Below are 14,529 nucleotides of genomic sequence, written 5' to 3'. Positions count from 1 at the left end.
TTTTTGGTTTGGTTGTAGCGTCACCTGTTGATAGATACGGGTTATTACAGTATTACTCCAAAAATCCAACAATTCCTACACAATTTCCTGGCGTATGTACATGATTAACATCGACATAAAACGTCCCTTTTACAGCATACATTCATAAATATACTCTACATTTTATGACTTGAGTGTAACATTGTTTCTTTTTTCAGGATGTTTTTAAAAGTCCCAAAGCACAGGTGCCAAACTCAGTGTGAGCCCTCCACATCATTTTATGTTTGATTGATTGATTGAGACTTTTATTAGTAGATTGCACAGTACAGTACATATTCCGTACAATTGACCACTAAATGGTAACACCCGAATAAGTTTTTCAACTTGTTTAAGTCGGGGTCCACGTTAATCAATTCATGTGGCCCTCAAAAGCCTGCAAATAACATGCCTCAATAAAATACTTTATATTTTCTTACTAAACGTATTCAATCCGTCCATTGTGACAGAAAAATACTCCATGTAATCAAATTTTTTAAAACTTAAATGTTATCTAATAATGCAACAAACATATCATCATAAATGCAAATTATTTTTAATAGAAACAAATATATCTGCTTGACTTATGATTTCTAAGAAAGTTATCCATCAAATTGTACACTGTAAAAATTTGCCTTAACAGTCTTAAAATTGTGAAGATTGCTGTAGATTTTGCAGCATTTTTTTTATAAATGTAAAAAATAGTACCATTGTTTTTGGACGATAAAATTCTGGCAACTAGGCTCACATTTTTTTACCTTTAAAAACGGTGGTTATTTTTACGGTACAAAAAAAACTTGCCGCTCAGTTGCCATAATTTTACTGTAAAAAGCATGTTTGTCTTTACGTAAAATTCTGGTAACTGAGCTTCCAGTTTTTAACTGTAAAAAATTGTGGTGCCGTTTTGTAATTTACAGTAATAAACTGTACAACCTACAGTTGCTGTTTGTATGGTAAAAAACTGGCAGCCCAGTTTCAATCAATCAATCAATTCCAGAATTTTGCTGTAAAAAAACTTTTTCTCTATTTACGTTAACAAAACAGTAAATTTTACAGTAAAATTCTGGCAACTGAGCTGCAAAAAAACCAACTCTGGTACCATTTTGGCATTTGCAGTAATAAACCGTAAAATATGCAGTTGTTTGTATGGTTAAAAAAAACTGGCAGCTCAGTTGCTATAATTTTACCGTAAAAACATTTTTCTATTTATGTAAACAATTTTTTTTTTAAAGTAAATTTTACAGTAAAATTTTGGCAACCGAGCTGCCATTTTTTTATCCTAAAAAACTGTTTTGCCATTCACTAGAAAATATACAGTTATTTTACAATAAAAACTGGCAGCTCAGTTGCCATAATTTTGTCGTAAAACAATTTTTTCTAGTTACGTAAAAAAAAGAAGTACATTTTACAGTAAAATTTTGGCCACCGAGCTGCCATTTTTTTTATTGTAAAAAAAAAAAAAGTGTTTTGCCATTCACTATAAAATATACAATTATTTTACAATAAAAACTGGGTTTCCATAATTTTACCGTAATTTTTTATTTTCTATTTACGTAAAAAAGAAGCCCCTGTAAATTTTACAGTAAAATTCTGGCAACTGAGCTGCCATTTTCTTTACTGTACAAAACGGTGGTACGGTTTGGCCATTTACAGTAACAAACCGCCAAACCTGTAGTTGTTGTTTTTACGGCAAATTGGCAGCTCGGTTGCCAGAATTTTACAGAGAATTTTTTAAAAATATTTACGTAAAAAAACCCTCGTAAATTTTACAGTAAAGTTATGGCGACTGAGCTATCATTTTTCTACTGTAAAAAAAACAATTTTCATTTCCAGTAAATTATTTAAAAAAATAACAATGTAAATTTTATAGCAAAATTTGATTTATTTTTACCACAAAAACATACAGATTTTTTTTTAAAAATGGGGCGGCATAGCTCGGTTGGTAGAGTGACCGTGCCAGCAACTTGAGGGCTCCAGGTTCGATTCCCGCTTCCGCCATCCTAGTCACTGTCATTGTGTCCTTGGGCAAGACACTTTACCCACCTGCTCCCAGTGCCACCCACACTGGTTTAAATGTAATTTCGATATTGGGTTTCACTATGTAAAGCGCTTTGAGTCACTAGAGAAAAGCGCTATATAAATATAATTCACTTCACTTCACAATTGTAGGTGAAATAAATCTGATAATAATAATAATAATAATAATAAATTGGGGACAGCGTGGCACAGTTAGGAGAGTGGCCGTGCTAGCAACCTGAGGGTTCCTGGTTCGATCCCCACCTTCTACCAACCAAGTCACGTCCATTGTGTCCTTGAGCAAGACACTTCACCCTTGCTCCTGATGGGTCGTGCTCCCGCCATCAGTGTGTGAATGTGTGTGTGAATGGGTGAATGTGGAAATAGTGTCAAAGCGCTTTGAGTACCTTGAAGGTAGAAAAGCGCTATACAAGTTTAACCCATTTAATAATAATAATAATAAGCGGCCCTCAATGAAATTAAATAAAAACAAGTAGCTAAAGATGCATTAATCAGTAATTACAAGGGTACATATAAGTAAAGTTTCTCTACATATGCACAAATAATGTTATTTATGACTGAAATATGCATTGTTCAAGAAAATACAAGTGCCTATTTCATTTTGATAAATAGCGAGTAGCATCCTGAAGTCACTAATCCCCAAAGGGTCTCGTCAAGCCTTCGTCTAAATCTCTCGCGAGATCGCGTTACTGCAGTTTTGGTTAAACGTCAAGTCTCGCGATACTTCCCAGACGTTACCCCCATTTTCCAACAGTCCCTTTAGTCGGTCGGGATCTCGGAGCCGCCGGAGCATCACAGGGACGCTTCCCTTCGGAACTAAAACCGCACGACCAGGGAGCGCCATCAAAGTGGTCGACGGAGACACACTTGACGCGGTCTTCCACCATGGCGGTGTTACTATGAGGTGAGTCCATGTGAGGATGCGAAGGAAGAATGTCCCCTGACGCTAGCCGCCGCGTTAGCATTGATGCTAGCCGTGTTTATGTCTATTAGCTTGCCCGTCTTCGCCGCCCGGAGTCGTTTGGCCTTTAAAGTGTGACGGGCCGCGTCCCGGGGAGGTGTGCGGATGTGCTTCGGCGCGACAAGACGCTCTTTACCGCGGCCATGCACTCCTCGCCGAGTGCTAGCCGCCATGCTAACGTGAAATCAGTGCATCCGCGCCGCCTAGCACGGACACAAGTCGGTGCCATTTAAATGTCAACGTCAGCCTCTTTGGCGTCTTTATAACCCACCGGAAACTGGACCCGCGACAACGCCTGCTTTCATTAGTGCGTAATTAACTTAGTTGGCCAGACGAGCAGGATGCGAGATATCGCTGGTGGTTAGTGAAATAGTTCCAGGAGATGAAGAATGTGACGGCAACTTAACACATTCGGCCTCAGCGTTAGCGGATGGACCCGCTGCGGGACTGGTTCCTATGGCAACCGTCGGCGCTGAGGAGAAAGTGCGCCCAAAGTTTGGAGGATTGCGCAACATGACATGCAACTTTTTACCTGGTTCTTGTTTGTTCCATCGACCACCCCAACTATTGACCTTTTCCACCCCGAGTACCACCGTGATCATACTTGCCAACCTTGACACCTCCGAATTCGGGAGATTGGGGGGGGGGGCGGGGTTAAGGGGGAGGAGTATATTTATAGCTAGAATTCACTGAAATTAAAGTATTTCTTATATTTATTTACCGTATATTATCAAATAGTAGCCCGGGCGTTTATTTCACAAAATCGATTTTGGAGACAGGCGTTTAAAGGCCTACTGAAAGCCACTACTACCGACCACGCAGTCTGACAGTTTATATATCAATGATGAAATCTTAACATTGCAACACATGCCAATACGGCCGGGTTAACTTATAAAGTGCAATTTTAAATTTCCCGCCACACTTCCGGTTGAAAAAGCCTTCGAGGATGACGTATGCGTGTGACGTAGCACGGGGAACAGAGGTATGCCTTCCCCATTGAATACAATACGAAAAAGCTCTGTTTTCATTTCATAATTCCACAGTATTCTGGACATCTGTGTTGGTGAATCTTTTGCAATTTGTTTAATGAACAATGGAGGCTGCAAAGAAGAACGTTGTAGGTGTCCCCACAACCGAGCGGCTGGCTGTAGCAACACAACAAGGATTACTCACTTGGATAGCAGACGCGCTAGCCGATGCTAACCGGCCACCGCACGGATGATCGGGTGAAGTCCTTCGTCGCGCCATCGATCGCTGGAACGCAGGTGAGCACGGGTGTTGATGAGCTGGGCAGATGAGGGCTGGCTGGCGTAGGTGGAGCGCTAATGTTTTTATCATAACTCTGTGAGGTCCAGTTGCTAAGTTTGCCTTAGCGTCGTTAGCAACAGCATTGTTAAGCTTTGCCAGGCTGAGATCTATTAACCGTGTAGTTACATGTACATGGTTTAATAGTATTGTTGATCTTCTGTCTATCCTTCCAGTCAGGGATGTATTTATTTTGTTTCTATCTGCATTTGAGACAGATGCTATCACGTTAGCTCATGCTAATTAGCATGAGCTTCGTCGATGTATTGTCGTGGAGATAAAAGGCACTGAATGTCCATTTCGCGTTCTCGACTCTCATTTTCAAGAGGATATAGTATCCGAGGTGGTTTAAAATACAAATCCGTGATCCACAATAGAAAAAGGAGAGAGTGTGGAATCCAATGAGCCAGCTTGTACCTAAGTTACGGTCAGAGCGAAAAAAAAAAAAAGTATTTCACTGCATTCTAGTCCGTCACTCTAACGTTCCTCATCCACGAATCTTTCATCCTCGCTCAAATTAATGGGGTAATGGTCCGAATAGCTCTAGCTGCGTTGAAAACAATAGGAAAATATGAGGGAGTGAACAACTGACAACGTCACGCTACTTCCGGTAGGGGCAAGGTTTTTTTTTTATCAGAGACCAAAAGTTGCGAACTTTATCGACGTTCTATACTAAATCCTTTCAGCAAAAATATGGCAATATCGCAAAATGATCAAGTATGACACATAGAATGGATCTGCTATCCCCGTTTAAATAAACTAAATGCGATTTTCACAGGTTGTGGAGCTCCTCACATCTGCACATTGTTTACAATCATGACCACCGGCAGCGAGAGCGATTCGGACCGAGAAAGCGTCGATTTCCCCATTAATTTGAGCGAGGATGAAAGATTTGTGGATGAGGAAAGTGAGAGTGAAGGATTAGAGGGCAGTGGAAGCGATTCAGATAGGGAAGATGCTGTGAGAGGCGGGTGGGACCTGACACAACACAAGACATATATATACTCTATTAGCCACAACACAACCAGGCTTATATTTAATATGCCACAAATTAATCCCGCATAACAAACACCTCCCCCCTCCCGTCCATATAACCCGCCAATACAAATCAAACACCCACACAACACACTCAATCCCACAGCCCAAAGTACCGTTCACCTCCCCAAAGTTCATACAGCACATATATTTCCCCGAAGTTACGTACGTGACATGCACATAGCGGCACACACGTACGGGCAAGCGATCAAATGTTTGGAAGCCGCAGCTGCGTACTCACGGTACCGCGTCTGCGTATCCAACTCAAAGTCCTCCTGGTAAGAGTCTCTGTTGTCCCAGTTCTCCACAAGGCCAATGGTAAAGCTTGACTGTCATCTTTCGGGAATGTAAACAATGAAACATCGGCTGTGTTTGTGTTGCTGCAGCCGGCCGAAATACACCGCTTCCCACCTACAGCTTTCTTCTTTGCTGTCTCCATTGTTCATTAAACAAATTGCAAAAGATTCACCAACACAGATGAAAACAGACGACTTAATAGCTGGCCACAATGCTGTCCCAAAATGTCCGCTACAATCCGTGACGTCACGCGCAAACGTCATCATACCGAGACGTTTTCAGCAGGATATTTCGCTGGAAATTTAAAATTGCACTTTACTAATCTAATCCAGCCGTATTGGCATGTGTTGCAATGTTAAGATTTCATCATTGATATATAAACTATCAGACTGCGTGGTCGGTAGTAGTGGGTTTCAGTAGGCCTTTAAAAGTCTTATATAAGTGTTATAATGAAGGCAACACATGATGTAAGTGTCTGTTAGCTATATTAGCCTACTGTCAAAATTACTTTAAAAGTCTTATATAAGTGTTATAATGAAGGCAACACATGATGTAAGTGTCTACATTAGCCTACTATCAAAATGACTTTAAAAGTCTTGTATAAGTTTTATAATGAAGGCAACACATGATGTAAGTGTCTATATTAGCCCACTGTCAAAATGACTTTAAAAGTCTTATATAAGTGTTATAAGTGTTTTTCCCCCCAACTTTTCCCATTTTCATACATTTTTAAAAAATCTCCAGGAAGCCACTAGGGCCGCGCTAAAGAGCAACATGCGGCTCCCTGACCCCCGGCCTAAGTTTTCAATAAAAACAAGGCATAGGTTTTATTTAACTATTATATTGAATATTTCCTCTCCAAATAAAACCCAGTTTAATGTAGTTTTTGTTGTCTTTCCTCACGGGTTTCTGCTGTTTCCTGTTGCGAGCAGATGTTCTGGGGCGGGTTTGGACAGTGACTTCACACACGTCCTCTTCGGTCCTTGCTCCCTCCTGATCCACGCTTCCATTCGCGGATTCAAGCCACGACAGTACCGTAGTTTCGCCGTAGTCGTCATTATTATGCAAACAACCTCCGCCTTTTCTCATCACCGCCTGTAGCTACCAACAGCGGATAACCGCCTGTCAGCGGGAACCGGAAAGATCTACGTATGGCTACCCAAAAGCACTTGGAAAAGTTTTCAAATTATTAACTTGATTTGTATCTCCATTCATTTTCTTGTCATCGGTGAATAGGATTATTTGGATTGTACCCTGTTTTCCGGACTGTAAAGTTTGAGTTTATTTGGAACATGCAAGCATACAACATGATACATCACAATTTCCAGTTTCTCTTTTCAACATGTTCGAAAAGGAGTTGGAAGAACCAGAGATTATTTAATCCTACCCCTTTTCTTTTACATAACATTTGCTAAAACTTTTGTTCACTTCCTGTTCTCAATTTATTCACAATATACCGTATTTTTCGGAGTATAAGTCACTCCGGAGTATAAGTCGCACCGGCCGAAAATGCATAATAAAGAAGGAAAAAAACATATAAGTCCCACTGGAGTTTAAGTCGCATTTTTTGGGGAAATGTATTTGATAAAACCCAACACCAAGAATAGACATTTGAAAGGCAATTTAAAATAAATAAAGAATAGTGAACAACAGGCTGAATAAGTGTACGTTATATGAGGCATAAAGAACCAACTGAGAACGTGCCTGGTATGTTAACGTAACATATTATGGTAAGAGTCATTCAAATAACTATAACATATAGAACATGCTATACGTCACTCCTAATCGCTAAATCCCATGAAATCTTATACGTCTAGTCTCTTACATGAATGAGCTAAATAATATTATTTGATATTTTACGGTAATGTGTTAATCATTTCACACATAAGTCGCTCCTGAGTATAAGTCACACCCCCGGCCAAACTATGAAAAAAACTGTGACTTATAGTCCGAAAAATACGGTACTCCATAAGTAATCACAATAAAAATAAATAAATAATACTCGGTGAAGTAAGTTACATTTCATATGGTGAGATGAGTAAGATTATTTTTAAAATGAACGGATGGATGGATGAAATAAATTCAGAATGTTTATCATGGTTCTTCTTCTTTGTACTTTGTAAACACTTTAAGTTTGAAGAGTGCACCGGGGTACAAGCCACACCCACTGAATTTTTAGAAGAAACATTATTTGTACTATAAGCCGCAGAAATATACGTTGTAAAATGAGGTATTTACACAGAAATATTTTTATAAATGTTTTTTTACATACCTTAATTGTTTCTAAATGGTGTCTGTAACACAGCAGTAAAACGGCTGATCAAACAAAACAGAAGTCACCGTCATGGACCCACTAGCTGCGCAAGCTCTCTAATCAGCTAAACAGACTCAATAATTCCAAGGTGACATCTAGGTGAATTTACTGAGGAATTTGTGAAACTGAAACAATACAAAAAGAATGCCATTGTAAGTTAATAATACTAAAACAGACACTCGTAAATGTGTTAGCATTTTAGGTAATGCTAACAAAGCTAGCTTGATTGCATTGCGATAGCACGTACAAATATGCATGAAAACACTCCTACAGACGTCATACATGGGACGGTTTAGTAAGTAAGAATTGTTTTAGTTATATTGTAAAACTTACAAACACAAACCTTCATTCATCACAAAGGAGTGATGAATAAAGGATCCATACGAGTAGAAACGCTACGGACGGCTAGAAGATGGAACTGCACTTCTACTTCCTGTTTCAACAGCAGGAAACACTGTCGGCATTCACGAGCACCACCTGCAGTGAGCGAAATCGTGCAAAAGATGGCGCCACAACACAAACAACAACACCCCGTTTAAGTGTCTTTGCATGTGTTTTATGAAACCTTTTTGCATTATGGCCGTCAGCGGAGAAAAATCCACAAATTAGCTGCACCGTTTTATAAGCCACGGGGTACAAAGCGTAGGAAAAAAGTATCGGCTTATAGTCCGTATATTACAGTAAAATGGAACCACCTCTATGAGCACGCCTCTTTACAGCAGCGTGATAAGAATGGTGTGCCGGGAGACATGTCAGCAGGGTGTGTTCATCATGGTGGAGTGTGTGCTAAGCAGGGTGCGGTGTGTGTGTGTGTGTGTGTTCATGAAGTTATTATATGCTCATGTTGCACTTATTCTTGATACAAACATTAATCACACCCAAAATCTACCACATGTACAAGATTTGGGGGTGTAGCAGAGTGTGACACCACTTACAAGAATTACCTCACCGATGGAATAAAAATCTACAATTAATGGAGGAAAAAACAGTTTTTGTAGCTTTTAGATCAGAGCTTCTTTCCTCAGCCATGTTGAAGGTGACGCTGCAGGGTGACTTTGCAGGGCACTTCTTAGATCCTCATACATCTATGATGACGTATGAGGGGTCATCGGGGCAAACAAGGGCGGGGCGAGTCTGAACCTTAATCCGTATCCTGTGTGTGTGTGTGCGTGTGTACGTGTGTGTATAAACAGGCATCTGCCACAAGCCTTGATAACAGACCATCGCTCCAATTCCATCCCAGTGCTCTAATTATGTCGACTAATCCCATCAAATACAAATCGTCCACCCGGGGACGCGACACACAAAAGAAATATGCAAACAACTCAGCTTTTGTTTTCAATCGTAATTGCTGACTTTCTGTTTAAATTCTGGAAGTGTAATGCAACATACATAACAATATCAGCATGTATCGCAGTAGTAATCGATATCGATTAAAAAAACGTTGTTTTTTTTTTGTTCTTTGTGGGAAGAAAGTGGAAGTTTGGAAACAAGGTTGGTTGCAAGAACAAAGGCACCCGCGGTCTGGTAACCGAGCAACGCAGGAAGTGATCAGTGGGCGTGACACGCTAACAGCCAATTAGGTAACAGTATCAACTATTAAGTTAGCTTGTCTGGCGCTTGATTCTTTGCATGGAGTGAGAAGAGAAAGTCCAAATGAAGAAATTGTGGATAAAAGTGGAAAAGTCACCTGGACATGGACAGTCTGGCACTTTTTAATAATTTTTTTTTTCAAATTGACCATCTTGTTGTCTGGCAGTTAATTCTTTGCATGGAGTGAGAAGAAAAAGTCAAAATGAAGAAATTGTGGATTAAACAGGAAATTAAACTTTTTGGGATTTTTTTTAAAGGGACCCTAGTCAGACCAATGTGGTCTGTAAATGATGCAAGGCAAGACCGCTAATACCACACCACCTTAGCCGCGCTCACCCTTTAGAGCACAGCTGTAATTTCCTGCCACTAAACCTGCAGAATGTAGTTCTCAGGTTTTTTCTATGTTTACATTTTCACACTTTACACTATTTTCTTACACTTTATGAAGCATTTCTTACATATTCCTTCATTTTAAGATTTTATTGTTACGTGTTCAATGTGATTTTAATATTTTGTTGACATCGTTTGAGTGTTTTCCATGCTTGTGTTGACATTTCCTCTCTGCCTTGATTGCTGAAGGATTATAATCAGAGGAACATTACATTTAAAATAAAAATGTATTTCCATAGGTCATAAAAAATATCAATAATTATTTAAATCGACTGATATAAAACACTTTTACGGCGATACAGTTTTCACTAATTTTCATTCACTAGTTTTTATTCATTCTCAAAATAATCTTACTCATCTCATCATATGAAATATAATTTACTTCACCAATTATTATCTATTTATTTATTTTTATTGTGATTACGTATGGAGTAAATTGTGAATAAATTGAGAACAGGAAGTGAACAAAAGTTTTAGCAACTGTTATGTAAAAGAAAAGGGGTAGGATTAAATAAGCTCTGCTTCTTCCTACTCCTTTTCGAACATGTTGAAAAGAGAAACTGGAAATTGGGATGTATCATGTTGTAGGCTTGCATGTTCGAAATAAACTCAAACTCAACTCAACTCAACTAATGCAGAAGAGCATATTTAAGTTTTATTACTGAAAATGGCCCGCTTACCTCCATGCAAATGGAAAAACGCTTTTTTTTTTACATCAAATCTGAGAGCCAAAGAGGTTATTTCTATGAAAAATATGTCTGTTTTTGTCGGCATGTCAGTGTTTCTCACAGGAACACACTGTCTGTTTGCACTGCAGGAATGACGTTGTCTCCTAATTTGCATAATTGGCCACAGACTCATAATAATAACATAAAAAAATACACGATTAAAGGATCTTGCTATTATTATTATTATAATAACAAATATATGATATAAGGACTGAGCTTTCTTGTCAGTCGTCCATACTCTTTGTCTCTGTGGGTGGATGTGGGGCCGCTCGCATACACACATAGAGGAGTTTGTAATGTAAATGTAAGATTTTGTAGTATAAATGATCCGGATCAGTCCCAAAATCTAATCTATGTCCATAACTTTTAGAGTTATGTTTCTCACTAACTTACAGACAAACAAACCCCAATGATTACATTATCTCATGGCAGAGGTAGGAAAACGGAAGTGAAAGTGACAGCGTCAAAGTAAAATGTTTCAAAATCAGTATCAGCGTAAACTTAAGTTGCAACATTGATCATTCTTAAAAAATATATACACATATTTTTGTGATGGTGTGCCTCAAGTAAATAAATGCATGTTTTGTAGTATTGTTAACGTCATTATTATGGCTATAAAGCAGTTTAAATCCACTACAGAAAATTTACTACGGTTGTCCTTCACTATATTCTATGTATTTTTGGGCTAAAATAAGCATTTACAAGCATAAAAATGGCTGAATAACTCAAAATATCAATATTACAGTCGTATTGGCTGCCAGATGAGCCCAAACCAATCAGAGCACACTCTTCAGTATCGTGGCCACTGATTGGCTCAGCCTCAGGCAGCATTAATACACGTGTTAAGGTGACTATGTGGGTGTTACTGCATTTCTTGAGGGCTCTTATGATGCTTAAAGCAGGATTAAGAAGTTCGTAAACATTTGTTTTATGCTTTAGCTATGAAATATTTGATTATAATGAATATTTCCTAATTTGATTAATTTTATTTACCATGGAGCCAATTAACAGCGATAAAACAATGGTTTACAGTACTGTAAACATTAGGAGTGTAACGGTACGTGTATTTGTATTGAACCGTTTCGGTACGGGGTTCCGGTTCGGTTCGGAGGTGTACCGAACGAGTTTCCACACTGACATATTAAGTAGCGTAACGCACGTTGTGTAAACAATGCACACCGAAGCACAACACACGGCATGCTAGCAGCTAACAGGTTACGATAGACTGACCATACGTCCTCTTTTCACCGGACATGTCCTTTTTTGCGGAGCTGTCAGGGCGGAGTTTCTTAAATGCCTCAAATGTCCGGCATTTTGAGTTAGGGTTGCGTGTATTTTCAATGTACGTTCAGGGTTAAGAAGGGGTTAAAAACAAAACAAATTGTGCGTGCAGCAGCATTCGTGAGGGAGGGGCAGAGACAGAGAGCGAGAGAGTTATGATAAACGCGCATGCGTCACCAGGCTCTGCTTTTTATCAATAGATTTATCACATTTAATTTTTTATTATCTATAGCAGGGGTGTCAAAAGTGTGCCCCGGAGGCCATTTGCGGCCCACAGCTAATGTTTTAAAGGCCCACGGCACATTCTAAAAATACTATTAAAATAAACAAAAACATAACAAAAGTGAAATAAAAAAGCTTCAAGGTTAAATGTAATTTAGAAAAAGTTGCAATGTTGACTAATAAAACAAAGCTGTTTTTTTTTTCTTTCAAACTGTCATTGCTCAAAACATAATATTGAATCCAAATCAATGTCATTATGAATTATTGACCTATCCAAAGTTCTGATTACTTCACATCAAATATTCCACTAAGAAAAACATTTTTGGTGGAAGATTTTGCAAATTTGGTAAATAAATAACCCAAAAATTTATATTTTGTTGTTTTCTTACTGTACCGAAAATGAATCAAACCGTGACCTCTAAACCGAGGTATGTACCGAACCGAAATTTTTGTGTACCATTACACCCCTAGTAAACATTACACAGTTCATTGCAAAGTAAGCTTCAAAATAAAAGCCCACATGCATGTGTGCGCTCCAAGGAGGAATCATGATTTCAATATTGATAGAAAATAATTTGAATGATTATTTTGGCCATAATTGTGCAGCCCTATGTATAAGACTAGACCTCATACATGAACACTATTTGTATCTATATGGACAAAAAGTGCAGTTACGTCTTATGGCCAACAGGCGCCGTTTTGCAAAATTTGTTTTTAATTTTGTATCTCATTAGTGCTATCTTGCACACTTTTCACATTTATCTTATTTATTTATTTTTTCTGCCATTTTGCTTTGTTTATAATGCTTTTATTGCTTTCATATGCACATTCAATTTCTACCTGAAGTCCATGAAACAATGTTTTTATTTTCAATAATGTTTCTTCGACAAGGGAAATACTTTTCAACGTGTTTTTTTTTTGTAATAAATCTTGGTTAAAAGATTAGTACTTTTTGAACATTTTGAGCACATTTAAAAATACAGCGATGATAATGAAAACCGTGATAATTTCGGTCACAATAACCATGATAAGAAATTTCCATACTGTGACATTCCTAAACAGCCTATATGTAATATATGAATATATATTTTGATTACGAAGAAAACGCGATTGTTGAAAGACCGGAATTGAGGCTCTGGCGTGTTTGCTTACATGTTACGTACATTGCGTACATTGTTTACTTAAATGTGTTGAAAAATAAAGCTCACCTAGATCTACGCTGCTGCCGTGTCTCCTCTGCTGAACAACCATGAAAAGATAAGAAATCTCCCATAGAGGTGGGAAAAATAATCGATTGCTCCTGATGGGTGGTGGTTAGGGCCTTGCATGGCAGCTCCCGCCATCAGTGTGTGAATGTTTGTGTGAATGGGTGAATGTGGAAATAGTGTCAAAGCACTTTGAGTACCTTGAAGGTAGAAAAGCGCTATACAAGTACAACCCATTTACCATTTATGTCTCCGCTGGCGTGTCACAGATGTACTGACATAAAAAAACTAAGTCCGCTTTGCAAAATGAGCTAGGTATTCATCTTTTTAACAAGAATAAGAGGAAATGTTCTCACACTTTACAATTTGTTTACATGCGAGTAGCGACGCGGAAAAACATGCGTGATGACGTCACGACTATTGTCAACGAATATAATTGTCGGCGACAAATTTTATTGTCGACATCGTGGACTAGAGATGTCCGATAATGGCTTTTTTGCCGATATCCGATATTGCGATACTGTCCAACTCTTAATTACCGATTCCGATATTAACCGATACCGATATATACAGTCGTGGAATTAACACATTATTATGCCTAATTTTGTTGTGATGCCCCGCTGGATAAATTAAACAATTTAACAAGGTTTTCCAAAATAAATCAACTCAAGTTATGGAAAAAAATGCCAACATGGCACTGCCATATTTATTATTGAAGTCACAAAGTGCATTATTTTTTTTAAACATGCCTCAAAACAGCAGCTTGGAATTTGGGACATGCTCTCCCTGAGAGAGCATGAGGAGGTTGAGGTGGGCGGGGTTGGGGGGAGGTCGGGGTTGAGGTGGGGGATTAGGGGGTAGCGGGGGGTGTGTATTGTAGCGTCCCGGAAGAGTTAGTGCTGCAAGGGGTTCTGGGTATTTGTTCTGTTGTGTTTATGTTGTGTTACGGTGCGGATGTTCTCCCGAAATGTGTTTGGCATTCTTGTTTGGTGTGGGTTCACAGTGCGGCGCATATTTGTAACAGTGTTAAAGTTGTTTATACGGTCACCCTCAGTGTGACCTGTATGGCTGTTGACCAAGTATGGATGGATTCACTTGTGTGTGTGAAAAGCCGTAGGTATTATGTGATTGGGCCGGCACGCAAAG

At 38.8% G+C, this 14,529-nt stretch overlaps 1 protein-coding gene across 3 annotated transcripts in view; it reads left to right on the top strand.

The window, feature by feature from the left end:
• Window positions 1–2,799: 2,799 nt before the first annotated feature.
• The window catches only part of itsn1 (intersectin 1 (SH3 domain protein)), a 104,993-nt gene continuing 93,263 nt past the window's right edge, over window positions 2,800–14,529 (top strand). For all 3 annotated transcript variants that reach the window (XM_062059326.1, XM_062059324.1, XM_062059325.1), the window contains exon 1: window positions 2,800–2,956. The gene's annotated coding sequence lies outside the window, so the exon portion shown is untranslated. The remainder of the gene's footprint in view (window positions 2,957–14,529) is intronic.

This window comes from Entelurus aequoreus, linkage group LG09 (genome assembly GCF_033978785.1).
Source record: "Entelurus aequoreus isolate RoL-2023_Sb linkage group LG09, RoL_Eaeq_v1.1, whole genome shotgun sequence".
Taxonomy (NCBI): Eukaryota; Metazoa; Chordata; class Actinopteri; order Syngnathiformes; family Syngnathidae; genus Entelurus; species Entelurus aequoreus.
This window is presented reverse-complemented; position numbering and strand designations above follow the sequence as displayed.